Source organism: Oryctolagus cuniculus, chromosome 9, assembly GCF_964237555.1.
Source record: "Oryctolagus cuniculus chromosome 9, mOryCun1.1, whole genome shotgun sequence".
NCBI classification, from domain to species: domain Eukaryota; kingdom Metazoa; phylum Chordata; class Mammalia; order Lagomorpha; family Leporidae; genus Oryctolagus; species Oryctolagus cuniculus.
Genome location: NC_091440.1, coordinates 39,378,750 through 39,394,489, shown reverse-complemented (window position 1 = coordinate 39,394,489; position 15,740 = coordinate 39,378,750). Strand labels below are relative to the sequence as shown.

At 41.8% G+C, this 15,740-nt stretch overlaps 1 long non-coding RNA gene across 1 annotated transcript; it reads right to left on the bottom strand.

Moving 5' to 3' along the window:
- Positions 1–991: 991 nt before the first annotated feature.
- On the bottom strand, positions 992–13,205 carry LOC138843689 (uncharacterized). The gene is made up of 3 exons (XR_011378624.1): positions 12,903–13,205; positions 10,391–10,463; positions 992–2,449 (listed from the first exon to the last, which is right to left on the bottom strand). It is a non-coding gene; the product is annotated as an uncharacterized lncRNA (long non-coding RNA).
- Positions 13,206–15,740: the final 2,535 nt, after the last annotated feature.

The window sequence follows — 15,740 nt, the reverse complement described above, 5'->3', positions numbered from 1 at the left end:
GAGGATTAGCCTAGTGAGCCGCGGCGCCGGCCTGAGTCCAAATTTTGACATCTGGAGGTGCTTATGAGACATTCAAATGGATTTGTCCCAAAGGCACATGTCTAAAGCTGTAGAAAAAAGGAATGACCAAAGAGACACCTTTGTCATCATGAGCAAGTAAATAGTGGTGCAATAGTCTACAAAATGGTGTGTAATTCTTGGAGATAATTAGTATGTTGTTTCGTAGACTGGCTTCCATGATGGACTGGTTCTATGTGATGCTTTGAACAAATAAAATTACCTTGTGGTCAAGTACATTTGGAACATGCATCAAATAACACCCTTCTTCTGAAAATGTACAAGGCACATTATTGGATTAAAGACCAGGAAGTCCAGTAGTGTCAAAACATGTTTTATAATGCTGTGTTTTTCAAACACAACCTCCTGCCTCCGTTGTTATAATACATAAGAAAGACACTAAACCATACCAGTATTTTGCCATATGGTTTTCATCTTGGACATGACCTATACCTGACTAACATGTCTCTGGGCAACTAGAATTCTGCTTCACTTTCCAACAGGAATAGGATGCAGTCAGTCTTTGTTCACAGAGCTGCAACACAAGTGTTTTTGATTGCTGGATGCTTAATATGGTATTGAAAGCAATTTGCAGGTGCAGTGCCACTCATTTTTTTCTCCAGAAGCCTTTTATTTAAGACATACAAACTTGATGCAGTTCATAAATACAACTTTAGGAACATAGTGATTCTTCCCACAGTACCTGCCCTCCCACTCATACTCTCACTCTTCTTCCTCCTCTCTCTCCTATTCCCATTCTTAATTTCTAAGTTCTTTCTTCATAACCCATTTGGAATTATTCCTAATAAAATGATAAAATAGAAAAAAAACAAATTTCTAAGTTCTATTTTCAATTAACTTTATATACATAAGATTAATTCTATAGTAAGTAAAGAGTTCAACAAATAGTATAGGCAAAAAAAAAAAAAAAAAAACAAAAAAAAACCCAAAAAACAAACTGCTCCTCAACAGTGGAGATAAGGGCTGTCCAAAGTCACAGCATCTCAATTTCACTACTATAAATGTCAATTTCACTACTATAGATTACCTTTTAGGTGCTCTGTTAGTTATTACAGATCAGGGCACAACAAGTTAATAGCCCCAGCCTGCAGCACCAGCATCCCATATGGGCACCGGTTGGATTCCTGGCTGCTCCACTTCTGATCCAGCTCCCTGCTAATATGCCTGGGAAAGCAGTGGAAGATGGCAGAAGTACTTGGCCCCTCTCATGCACATAGGTCTGCCTTGCCCAGACCTGGCTGTTGTGGCCATTTGGGAGGGTAAACCAGCTGATGGAAGATCCCCACCATGTGTAACTCTGCCTTTCAAATAGATAAATAAATCTCTATGCAAATAAAAATAAAAATACTCACTAAATTCTGAATTCTCTAAGTAGACGGGATAACTCTCCTTGCTGCTACTACACCTTGACCATAGCATTAACCTTGTATGTGAAAACTGAATGCCTGCTGTTTGTGTATTTCTATCCCACTGTAGTTTGGGAGCTTCCAAAGAAAAGGTTGGCAAACATTTGCAGGAGAGAATTGTGCAGCCCAAATGGTTTCTGTGCCAAGCTCTCAACTCATCCATTGCAGTGTGATGCAATGTACCCACAGATAATCCACAGATAAAATGTACAGGAATGAATGTAACTGAGCTTCTGTAAAAACTGATTTATGGACACAGAGATATGAATCATCAATAATTTTCCATGTTAAAAATATTTTTATTCCTTTGTTTTTCCCTGCAATCATTAGAAAAATGGAAAAACTATGGACTGGGTATTTAGCCTAGCTGTTAAGACACACACAGTCCATATTGGAGTACTTGGGTTTAATTCGTGGCTCTGATTCTTGACTCCAGCTTCCTGCTAACAAAGATCCCAGAAGGCAACAGTGGTGGCTCAGGGAGTTGAATTGCTGACACCCAGATGGGAGACGCGAATTGAGCTTCTAGCTCCTGGCCCTGGTTGTTGCAGACATTTGGGGAGTGGACCAGCAGGTGGGAGTGCTTGCTCTCTCTTTCTCCCCTCCCACCTCTCCCTCTCAAGTAAATAAATATTTTTTTAAAGAATCATTTATTTATTTGAAAGTCAGAGTTACACAGAGAGAGGAGTGGCAGACAGAGAGAGAGGTCTTCCATCCGATGGTTCACTCTCCGGATGGCTGCAACGGCCGGAGCTGCGCCGATTCAAAGCCAGGAGCCAGGAGGTTCTTTCAGGTCTCCCACTCAGGTGCAGGGGCCCAAGGGCTTGGGCCATCTTCCACTGCTTTCCCAGGCTGTAGCACAGAGTTGGATCAGAAGTGGAGCAGCTGAGTTTCGAACTGGTGCCCATATGGGATGCCAGCACTTCAGGCCAGGGCATTAACCCCCTTGCACCACAGCACCGGACCTAGTAAATAAATATTTTAAAAAATATTTTTAGCTTGTGGAACATGCAAACATAGACTTGGCCCATGTTCTGTAATTTGCTCACTCTGTTCTAAATGGTAGGGCTATTTTGCATTTATTTTCATGTATTGCATTCAGTGCTGGCAACCGACATTCTTGGTGCTGCACAAATGTTTGCTAAAATGATTCATGTGGAGACAAATGCTTATCATTTCATGATATCTTCCATCACCAACTTCAGTGTGTGAAACAGTACAAAATGTTAATTAACTGAAGATTAGCTAGAAACCACATTAAAATTTCAACACCTGCTAAAAAAAATCTTTCTGAAGTATGTTATTTCAATTTTCTGCCCTAGTAAGTACAGTTTCATGGACACACTTAATTATCTTGTGATGCCCTCAGGTTGGGATTAAAGATAAGAATTCTCATTGTGTGACCAAGTAAATGTAGACTATAGAAAGGATAGCTAATTGAACCCCAAATGCAAAGAGATTGAGGTTTACTCCAGAAAGAACCTGTTTGATGCAGATTAAATCCTTGAGATGTATTTGTTTTTCAGTGATATTTTCTTTTCTCTATAAAATGGGGCATAGATAACAAAAATAAAAGGAAACAAGAATGATTAATAAATGGTTCTTATTAACAGGGTTGAGTTCTATATAGGAAACTCTGAACATTGGAGTTGTTAATTTCATTATTCTTTCTCTCTATCCCCTCATATTGAGGAGCTAAAGCTGCAATGTTGATCAAGGAGAAAACATTGAAATAAATACATTTATAACCTTGGCCTAAGGAAAAATATCATGGTATCTATCAGATGAAAGCTTGGTTTTAATGATCTAGTTGAAGGTTTCCTTTAAATCTAAATGGACCCTCAGATGAGTATAATGATTTAACTATCTAGAAGTCTTTCCACGTGGCAAAAGCACAAAGACTTCTGGTTTTTTTCCACCCAAAGTTCACCTCAGTTAATTATTTATCTTATTTTTCAGCATGGTACAGTGGTAAAAGCACTCCTCTGGAGCAAAAGGACTTGGGGCCCTAGATTTGTTCTATAAATTACTAAGTTGATGCCAATATTAATACTTCACACAGTTGGGATGAGATTTCCTACTGCAAACATTGGATGAGGCATGCATATAGGTGGAGGGCTCAGTAGGTGTGTTTTTCCTCTATCTGATGATTTAGTCATATAATTACAGAATAATAAGCACAATACTAATTTCAATTTCTTGTCATTTTACTGTGTATTAGGGAAAGACCTGGGGCCAGTGCTGTGGTGTGGAAGGTTGAACCTCCACCTGCCTGCAATGCTGGCAGCCCATATACGTGCCATTTCAGGTCCTGCCTATTCCTCTTCCAATCCAGCTCCCTGCTAATGTGCCTAGGAAAGCAGTGGAAGATGGCCCAGGTACTGTGCCCTTTTACCCATGTGGGAGACCTGGAAGAAGCTCCTGGCTTTGACCTAGCCCAGCCCTGTCCTTTGTTTCCATTTGGAATGTAAACCAGTGGATGGAAGTTCTCTCTCTCTCTCTCTCTTCCTCTGTATTTATGACTTACAAACAATTAAGTGTTCTGCCATTGCATTGTACTAGAAGAGGCATTATGTCTATTTAGGTAAAAAAAAAAAGATTAATTTGCACAAGGTCATCTTTGTTCATCATTGTAGGCATTAGCAGTTAAATGCCATTCTTGAGAGAGTCATCATGAATGGGATACATAGATTTGACCTCCTATGAATCTTGAAAAAAATAAATGCAATGAGAGGAATTCTAGACAAGGCCTGGCTGCAGCTCTATGACAATTCTTTTTCACTCAATACTCGGAGTATGTATGTTCACACCAAAATGGCCAACCAGAGAGTACACTTTGAGAGGCATCACCAGGGAGGACCCTCAGGAGAAATCTATCTTTTATTCTAACTGCCACTGTGTTTGGAATTTCATAATAATTCAACCTTTTGGGTTAAGAAGTACCTTAAAATTTTTCTTCTTATTTTCTCTATCCATTCAATAAGTATTGATTGAACAATAATGATACATCAATACAATGTCAGGTACTTGAATAAAAAAAATACAGCTTTTTAGCTATTAAGATGATCATAGTCTATGGAAGGAGACAGAAAACTAATAATGACAATAATAGCTAACATTTATCATGGGCCAGATACTGTGGGAAACAATTAGGTATTGTCTCCCTTAATTCTTATAACAAACATAAATTACAAGCAAATTTATATTTATTTATTTATTAGTAGAAAACTGTTATTTAATAAATATAAATTTCAAAAGTACAACTTTTAGATTATAGCAGTTTTTCCTCCATAACCACCCTCCCACCCACAAACCATCCCATCTCCTACTCCCTCTCCCATCCCATTCTTCATTAAGATTCATTTTTAATTATCTTTATATACAGAAGATCAACTCTATACTAAGTAAAGATTTTAATAGTTTGCACCCACACAGACACGCAAAGTATAAAGTACTATTTGAAGACTAGTTTCACTGTTAATTCTCATAGTACAACACATAAGGACAGAGGTTCTACATGGGGAGCAAGTGCACAGTGACTCCTGTTGTTGATTTAACAATTGACACTCTTATTTATGACGTCAGTAATCACTCGAGGCTCTTGTCATACAAGCAAATTTAAACCCCATTTTCCATGCAGAAACTGAATGCCAAATGGGTAGACAGTATCTTAAGGAAACTGACCTAGATTAGGAACTGGAGTAGAAATGAAGAGGAGATAATCATCAACTAAGAAGATTTATTGCAACCTAACTGGTTGCTACTTTTTAATATTGCTTGCAATTTTTCTCACAAAATTTCTATTTATTTATTTATTCAGCAAAGGAGGGAGAGGGAGAGAGAGGGAGAAAGGGAGAGAGGGAAAGAGAGAGGGAGAAAGGGAGAGAGGGAAAGAGAGAGGGAGAAAGGGAGAGAGGGAGAGAGGGAGAGGGAGAGGGAGAGGGAGAGAGAAACAGAATTCTCATCTGCCGGCTCACTTCCCAAATGCTTGAAACAGCTAGAACTGGGCAGATGTCAAAGCTGGGAGCAAGGAACTCAGTCCAGGTCACCCATATGGATGGCGTAACCACTTGAGCGTAGTGGTTAAGACACTGCTTGGGATGCTCGCATCCCATATCTGAATGCCTGGGTTCGAGTTGTAGCACCGCACCTGATTCCAGCTTCCTACAAATGTACATCATGGGAGGCAGAGGTGATTGCTTAAGCACTCAGGTCTCTGCCATCCACATGGTAGACCAAGATTGAGGTCTGGGCTCCTGGCTTGGTTCTGACTCAATACCAACTGTTGTGGGCATTTGGGGAGTGAACCAAGTCTCTGCCTCCTTCTGAGTGTCTCCACCTTTCAAATAAATAAATAAATATATATATATATACACACATACATAGTTATGTATACACACACACACATACACACATATAAAAGGACATGGATCTTCTCCTAAACCTACTCTATCTATCCTACTTGATAGCTTTATTATCTTTAGTGCTCAGAACAAAAATCTTAGTGTCACTCTTGATTTCTCTTATTCTTCATATTTTAATGACTAGAAGTGAAATTAAAAGTTAACATCACCTGATAATAAGACACACTGATACAGAGGAAAAGACATTGAAAGAGAGAGAGAGAGAGAGAGATTGCCACTGTTGCTTTACCCCCCACCCCATGCCTGGCTGTGTATTCGAGCCACCATCAACCAAGTACTTGAATCACCCCTCATCTGCTGCCTCCCAGGACACACATCAGCAGGAGTGGAAGCAGGACTTGATCACAGGCACTCTGATATGGAACGTGGGTGTCTCAAGTGGTGACTTAACTCACTGGGCCACAGTGCCATTGTACTGCTCCTTCCGATATGATGAATTGAGAAAGTCACACATCATTTCAGCGATATTCTTGCCAAAAATGCAATGCAATCATAAACTAATCAGAAAAAACTGAATTGTGGGACATTCTACCAAACACCTGACGATTACTCATCAGAAGTGTCCAGGTGATGAAACACAAGGTACTAGCACACTGCTTGTACAGACTGGGGGAAAGTAAGGGGCTACAACTTTTAAATTCAATGTGGATTGCTCTAATGGGTACTGGAGCAGAGAAAGGACACTGAGGAAAACTGAAGAGATGCAAATTCTAAAATTTAGTTAATGGTTTTGTATCGATGCTAATTTCCTGGATTTGAACACTGCCTAATGGTTACATAATTAGTATTGGAGGAAGCCAAATTAAAGGTAGATGGGAGCTCTCTCTTTTTTGGAACATTTCTGCAACCCTAAAATTAGTCCTAAACAAAAAAAAATCATTTTGGACTTTATTTCAAAATTTATGTAAAATCTAGCCACTTCTTACATTCCTACTGAAACCACTTAGATTTATTGTAACCCTGTTTTTCAGCGAGCTTATTGCAGTCACATCTGCATTGATCTTTTTGCTTCTTTTCTTGCTGCCCTGAAATCAGTCTTCCATACAGTAGTCATAATATTCTTTTATAAGTCAAATATGAAGTCCTATGCCACTCCCTCCCCTCACGTTACACTTTGGGGAAAGGACAGGTTCTTACATTGTGCAGATAACCTGTTGCTGTTTTCCTTGGTTCCCTCTCTGGCCTCCTTTTGTACCACTCGCCCACTCATTCTTACTGGCTCCCATCACATTGACCGCCTTGATCTTCCCTGGATATATGAGGAACATTCCCACTGTGAAATGCGCGCACTAGCTGTTCTTTCTGCTAGGAGCACTTTAAGGATTAATGCCTTAACTCTCGAATGTCCTATCTCAATGAGGCTTACCCACCCTCTTAGCTTAAAATTTCAGTGCTGCCTGCTCACCCTCACTGGCACTCCCAATCCTCTTAGATATGTTCTACTTAAAAATCTGTCCATGATTTATCATCATCATCATGATCACTGTATCATCAATACTATCATTACTAGTAGTCTTCTAAAAACCTGAATATAAACTCCAGAATGGCAGAAATCTTTCCCATTTTTCCTGTTGACCTATCCCAAGAACCTAGAAATGTTTCTAGAACAGAGTAGGCACCCCTTAAATACCTGTAAATGAACAAAAGGTAGAATAGACAGAGATTGGCAATGACTTTGTGGTGAAAGTGTAGGGGGCGTGGTTAACTCAGTGGCTACTGACGTGGGTAACAGACAGGAAGATGATACAGCCAGGCTGTACATCAGGACAAACTTGTAAGGGGAGCTATCTACTAGACATCCCCAGGTAGGGGTCCAATAAACTGCTCAATGTGCAGCTCTGCAACTCGGGGCAAAGATCTTGGACGCTAAGAGACATTTAGATGTCTTCTCTTACAGCTACAGGCATGTGAAGAATGACAAAAGGAAGTCTCTTGCAAGTTAGCTATCCATCTCCTTACCAAGAGAAAGCCTGGGCCAGCGCCGTGGCTCACTAGGCTAATCCTCCGCCTTGTGGCGCCGGCACACCGGGTTCTAGTCCCGGTCGGGGCGCCGGATTCTGTCCCGGTTGCCCCTCTTCCAGGCCAGCTCTCTGCTGTGGCCAGGGAGTGCAGTGGAGGATGGCCCAAGTGCTTGGGCCCTGCACCCCATGGGAGACCAGGAAAAGCACCTGGCTCCTGGTTTCTGCCACCGGATCAGCGCGGTGCGCCGGCCACAGCACGCCAGCCACTGCGGCTATTGGAGGGTGAACCAACGGCAAAGGAAGACCTTTCTCTCTGTCTCTCTCTCTCACTGTCCACTCTGCCTGTCAAAAAAAAAAAAAAAAAGAGAAAGCCTGGGTGGCATAAAGCTCTGACAGCTTGCTGGTAGGTGGGATGGAGAACAGCTCAGAAACAAGGTGACTGGTATCGCAATTTGCCATAAAGCTAAACCATATTGAGGCAAGGAAAGGATTAGAGAATGCAAACAATTTCTTGTCCTTTATTTTATTTTTCAGACTTATTTTATTTATTTGAAAGACAGAATTAGAGAGAGAGAGAGAGAGAGGGAGAGAGGAGAGAGGTCTTCTATCTACTGGTTCACTCTGAAAATGGCCACAATGACTGGGGCTGGACCACACTGAATCCAGGAGCCGGGAGCTTCTTCCAGATCTCACACATGGGTGCAGGGGTCCAAACACTTGGGCCATGTTCCACTGCTTCCCTAGGCACATTAGCAGGAAGCTGGATTGGAAGTGAGGCAGCCAGGACTTGAACCAGTGCCCAAATGCATAACTTGCATCCCATATGGTAGCCTTACCAGCTATACCATAATGTCGGCCCCTCCTTGTTCTTTCAAATAAAACAGAACCAAGGGATAGTGGGGCACAACTTCTGATGCCCTATGCCAAACAAATCAAATGGGATTCAATACGAGGGTACTTGAAAAAGTTCATTAGCATTGATTCCATTTTCTACAAACTTTTCGGTGCCCCCTTATCTGTGTGCAGTTTTTGTGTTATAACTCGGCTGGAGTTGGGGCAGAGTGGGAAACAGTCTTCTGGTGCGGCAGGAGATGCATGGCCTAGCTCTTAGGTTTCTAAACTCTAACACTGGAGAGAACACTGGGCGGTGTTCCTCCTAGCCTGTTAAACTTATCCCCTCATCCTTCCTTCGGAGTGTAATTTTGTCATTCAACTTTCATTTGGCACAGGGCCAATGCACCAGGGAAGACAGATCTCTCTGTTTGCATGCTTCAAGGCAGGGTTAAAGTCTACTTTGGCAAGCCGTACGCGGAAAGAGAGAAAAGAAAATAAGGGCTATAAATCATCCGGAGGTCGGCATACAGCAGAAAGATATGCAATCCATTGTAGAAAAGAGTTCTGCTATCCTGTGCTTAGCCACGACCCTTCCTTCCCCTCCCGCTTGGTTCGAGCCAGGGAAGTGACATCTCACATGAGAGGCTGCTGTGAGAACAAAGACCCAAGGCTCCAGGCGAGCTGGTGGAAGGCTGACTCCTCAGCGACCTTCCTGAGGTCCTTGTTCTTGGGCTCAGAGAGTGTCCCCTTCGTGTTGATGCGATAGTACATCTTGAGAAATAATAAACACTTGTAACTCAATTCCTGTTGGTCTGTGCTCAACAGAGAATGGCGGGGTTCCCACCTTCTAACTAATCTGCTCCCCTTCATGGGACTCTTTCAGTTCTGCACCCACGAAGTCCTGGTGAGGATCAGATTTTAAAACACGCACTTCCTGAAATTAGGTGATATCTAAAAACCAAGCTTTTAGCTTCATCTCTACAACCAAACTTTAATGCCTTTTGCTTCCTTTTTAGATATGCTGACAACAGCTCTCATATGAGTCATCTAGGTAATTATTACCTGTTGCTTTTGTAATAAAATGCTGCTGATCAAATCTATCCTATCACTCTGCACGTCAGAAAAAAAAATTGTACGTGCTAGATTACACAAGAAGGTTGAAGAGAAAATGAATTTTGTTATAATTTTTTTAATTGATTGATAATCAGAGTCAGGAATCCCAGAAAGAAACTGTTCCGATGGCACAATGTGCATAAGGGTATCTTACCTGAGTTCTGGTTGTCAGTACCCAACTGGAAATGAACTAACTTGGAAAAAGGACTTGATATATTTGAGCTTCCTGTAACCCTTTCTGAAAGAACTTGAAATTCATTCATAATTGATTGTCAAATAATTGCTTGTCAGCTAGTTGTTTTCAATCAGATCATGTTTACCCAGGTACAAGAAAGAAGGAAACCAACATTTATTTAGCTAGGGTTTCCTGTTATAGTGTGTTTCCAGTGTAATGATGCATGTATCAAGGACTCAGTATACTGTGAATAAATATTTGTTGAATGGATAAATCAGCAATTAGCCAATAGCAAAATGTTCTCTTTGATTCAGGGACAAGGGGAGCCTTTCAGATGCATGTACTTATTGTCTCGTGGCCTTGAGGTATTATTAATGGAGCAAGTGCTCACGGACTTACCATGGGAGGCTTTGCTGCCTAGAAGATTCCTTGGCATTTTCTTGTGTGCCATAGAGAACTAATCACAGGCTAGCTGGGAAGAGAAGGGTTGACACTGGGTGATCATTCTGCAATACCTACCTCCCCATCCTGGCCCCTCAGCCACACCCAAGTATGCCCCATAGCTTCACAATGGGTCAAGTCCCCCATTCCAACTCTTCCTCCCAACAAATTTCACTATGCAACTGCAAGTTTGGTTTCAGAGTTGCACTTTAAAGCATTTGGCAAGGTGTTGAAGTACATGTAGCAATAACAATTTCATATCCATCTTTTACAGCTATGTGATCAGGTACAGCAGAACTATTAACCAGCGAGGTAGCCTCATGTCACAGGAGCTGCGTTCCTGGGATTTTAGTTACTGTCTTTGTTTGGACAAGCCCTCAAGACAAAAATTAATCATGCTGCATGGCCATGGTTTAGGCCCTGCAACCTTTGCTGTGGTTTCTGATATCTAACTAAGGCATGGCAATTTTGAGTGGGGGGACCATAAGATGTGGTTGAGGGCATTTACTACAGATCTGTGAAGCAAGCAGTTGGCTTTCATTTCCAAGGTACATTTGGTTACCACAGGTCAAATACACTTGCATGAGAAACTTTTGCGTCTAGGAATATAAATTGTGGGGCCAGTGATGTGGTCCAGCAGATTAAGCCATCTCCTGCTACATGCTATCCCATATGAGCTTGGGTTTGAGTCTTGGCTGCTCTACTTCCAATGTTTAAGCTCCCTGCTATTGAGCCTGGAAAAGTAGTAGAAGATGGCCCAAATACTTGGAACCCTGTCATCCATGTGGGAGACCTGAATGGAGTTCCAGGCTCCTGGATTTGGCCTGGCCCTGCCCTAGCCATTGCAGCCATTTGGGGAGTGAACCAGTGTATGGAAGATCTCTCTCTCTCTCTGACTTTCAAATAAATAAAAATAAATCTTTTAAAAAGAAATATAAATTCCATGCATAATATAATAATTGCATATGTAGTAAAGGAAGTTGTATTAAGGCCTCAGGGCAGCTTGGACATACAGACAGACTCCACATGCTAATGCCAGGGCAAGCACATGGGTGATTGAGAGGGATGACAATCTGAGTTGACTTTCAGGGAGATTCTAATTTCAGTAGTCTTCATGGATGGAATGGTCCTGGGGATTTGAACTGGGAAATGCTGAGCTAACTGAGCACATGCAGAGATCTGGTACTTTCCTTTTTTAATATGAACTACTCCAATCTTGAAGGTTAAGCCTGAGAAGTCTACCAACAGTTTGAATCATTGCAAACCTTTCTGGAAATCTGGGAAGATGAAAGATGAGGGATTAAGTTGGTTTCGATCTAAAGCATAGAATGTTCAGCACCCTTTTTGGCACAGCTGAATTAGCCAGAACTGTTACACCCTTCTCAGGAGAAGCTTAAGGCGGAAAGATTAAGGCTGGTGTAGGTCAAAGGTTAGCTGTGTTAATGTATTTGTTTGGGAAAGTATACAAAAGCCCTTATTAACCTTGGCTTTGGAGAGCTGAGCTGTCAGTCTCTCACGTTCCTTGATCACATTTTTATCTGAAAATGTTTTGAAGCAGTCTAGAATCAAAACAGAACCTATGTATCTCAGGTAGAAACATGTTGACCGGCAGCGAATCTCTAACATTATGTACACTGGCAACCTTCGGTAGATACCTATCGTATGAGCTATTCTTTTGTTCTTATATATTTAGTTACTATTTTAGGAGAGAAAATAATTTATTAAAAAGAAAAAAAAAGAGTGGAGGGAATATTTTCTGTTACATAAAGAAAAAAAAGTCATTTTTGGAAATTAAGCTTTCAGCTCCCTAATCTTCTAGGGGAATACTTACTATCTGAAAAAAAAAAGATAGGTGTCTTTTAGTCTTAGGGGGGTTTAGCAACAAACCATTATTGTTTGCAGACTGGGTCTTTTGTGAGAAGGCAAGCTGCCTTAATGACAGCTTATGCAATAGCAATCCATGATATAGTACTTACCTGGATGTAGCAACAACTGTGCATTAAGCCAAGAAGAAGGGGGAAAAAGTCAGTATCTTGTGCGTGAGAAGCTTGTAGATCCCCTGGGGTGACTTCATATAATTCTAAAATAGCAGGTAGCTTCTTGCATAGCTAATCAAGGCATCAGTGCCCGGAGCAAGTGGAGGTGGCTGACAGTGTACTTTGGTTTCAGGTGCATTCAGCTCTTTTTGAGTGATATGAGCTTAATTCATGTTCCAGTTTCTATACTGAAAGTTTATGCATTCTGATTTGGCAAAAATCCTCTCCTGTTACCTGACAGCTCTATGCTTTGATAAAGTTGTTGACCTTAACGTGTTACTTAGATGTGTTCATCGCATGCAGTGAGAAAGTTAGTATAGCTGAATCAAGGGAACAGTTGTTTTTTTTTTGTTTGTTTTTAAAGCATCTGAGTTATCCCACCACACCCCACCCCAGTTCCATTCATTGCTTAGCAAAAGACACAGGTGGCTTACCTGAAAAACTTGAAATACACAGTGTGGGTAAGTGGCAAGAGCTGAAAGAGGAGGGAGTCATCCTGGGTTTGTCAAGTAGGTGGCTTATTTCTGGAGAAAGCAGTCCTTGGGTCAGAATGAAGGTCAGGGAGTGACAACCTGAGATACATGTAATTGCTGGTGCCTTGAGGTTTTTAAAAGAAAGTCGAATATTAGCAGGAGGCTTTGGTTTGTCCCTTTGCCTATCCGAAGGTCTTCTCTGACTCTCTCTGGTGCAGTGCATGGAGGAAATGTTTTCTCTTCTGCACTATTGGCCATGTGCTGGGCAATTATTGGCATGAAGAGAACCTGCCTTAGAGAACAGAAGGTTTGGAATCACACTGACTGCTTGCGTGCTCATGAACCTACAAGTGGAAACTACATGTGCAAAGAGCCCATAATTTCACTCTAATAGATATTTAGCAGCTTAAATGAAATAACAAGGAGTTCATTCACCCAGGCGCCAACCAGGAAGATTTGCTGGGTATTTTGCATTCCACTCTTTGAAAGGAAAAACATGATTTTTGATACTTTCCCAAGATATATGAATATTTTGGTATGCAAAGTGATAATACATAGCATACCTTTAAAATTAGACCAAATTCTGTTTGGCCAAGAGGATTTATTGCTGTCACTATAATGAAGGCCAGTCAATCAGTTTGAATTTTTCTTCTAAATCAGTTGATTAGAGCTTGCTCAGGCAGCTACTTGCTTTCATGCTTTATTTGTTCATATGCTGCTCGATTTTCTTGTGCTTAACTGAAAGGCGTGTTACAAACAAAAATGAACACCATAAATTGCTACTCTCCGTGCATTTCTCTTTAATCTCTGGACCCCAGCTCTTTCATAGATGGTTTGTGGATATCATAGTCTTCCTTTCTAGCTACTCAAAATTCAGTGGGTCACAAGAGAGTTCATTATCCCTCGTCCAATCTCATATTCCTTCAAGTCAGTCCTTTATGTCTTTTTTTGATCTGCTACTGGCACATCCATTTAGTGCCTCCGTGTGTTGAGGAACCTGCCACATCAACAGGACGATAGTATACTGGTTACCTTGGCAAAGCACTCCTTCTCTGCTGGCAGAGCAGAGCAGGGTAAAATCATAAAATCTGGTTTGTGTTTGGTATATGACTTTGTAGTTACCAGTATATAATACAGGGATGATAATAGGATGTTTTCTTTAAGTCAGAACATGAAAATATGGTGCTTAGCTTGGTGTTTGGTGTTCAATAAATGTCAGTTAATATGAGTGTCCACTGGCCTTCCTGCCTCTCTAACTCATTTTCCCCACATCAGTAAAATTGTCTTCCTTTTACAAGCACCCCTGACCAAGCTCTTGAGCTCCTTAGAGGCCCCCAGTCACCACCAACCCTGGTCTTTGCACACATTCAAAGTCCTTCCTGCCATTCCTATACACACCCAAGTCTCCATGCCTACACCATGCCTCCCAGTCTCATTAGATGTCTGGTGCTGTCCAGCCGGCTCTTGCCCCCATGCCTTTGGTCACTATCTGCCCGGAACTCCAGTTTCTTTCTCTAACACTTGTCAAAATGATATTCACCCCTGCAGGTCCTGTTCAAATGCCACCTCTCTTCAGAAACATCTTTATCTAAATAGGTTCTGAAGTCTTCCCTGGCCATCTAATTACAATCAATTCCTTTTTTAGCACAGACTCACAGCATTTCGCTAGTATCTTTTTTTTTTTTTTTTGAAAGATTTATTTATTTATTTGAAAAGTAGAGTAACAGACAGAGAAGGAGAGGCAGAGAGACAGAGAGGACCTTCCATCTGCTGGTTCACTCCCCAAATGGCCGCAATGGCTGGTATCAGGCCGGGCCAAAGCCAGGAGCCTGGAACTCCATCTTGATCTCCCTCCTGGGTTCAGGGGCCCAAGGGCCTGGACCGTCTTCTGCTGCTTTCCCAGGTGCGTTAGCAGAGAGCTGGAATGGAAGTGGAATAGCTGGTACTAAAACCAGTGCTCCTACAGGATGCCAACATTGCAGGTGGTGGCTTAACCAGCTGCACCACAGTGCTGGCCCCACTTGGCTTGCATTTTGAGTTAGACTTGCTCAACTGTGTTTTGTTCGAGTTAGTTGCTCATAACTCTCTTCTTAACGTGCTTCTGAACAACTCCAGGGCAGGAACTGTGGCCTTTTAAAATCTCAGAATCCACATAATGCTTTGTCATGATATACTTGTACAATCCATAAGTGCTTTAGAATCGAGTTGAAATTGAATACTAGATGGACAGGCTATAAAAATGGATGAGTGAGCTGGGCCCACTGCTCTGGGTACGGCTATTACAGAGCTTAGGAAGTATGCTGCTGGTGGCATACGAGTGTAGGAAAGTGAGAGGCGTGGAACTTCGCAATTTCTCTGATTCCCAGCATCAGGGCTTCTCCTGGATGAGAGAGCAAACACGACATGAGCTGTCACTTGGGCTCACACTGAGAAGTTAATAGAGATTTCCTACTCTACAAAGAAAGCGGGGAGAGGGTCACTTCTACTTCATACATAAATCCTCAAAATGTGGGTCTTGGCCCATTCAGTGGTGAGATCCGGGCAGGGAAAGCTGAACTTTGTCTCTGCCTGGGGGATGAATAAGAGGTGTCCAGATTTTACTGACATTACCTAGGAAGCCAATTCCAGCATACAAGAGAGACATGTTGTCTCAATGCCTGAGAAAGTTCCCTAGCTGAACTGATAGGAAAGGTGTTCAGAGTGTCTGTGGTGAAGATGCTACCCACCTACTGAAGCCTTGCCCCCCCCCCCCCCTTGGCTGACAGAGGTCAAGGCTGGGATGCACCTGCCTACCGCAGG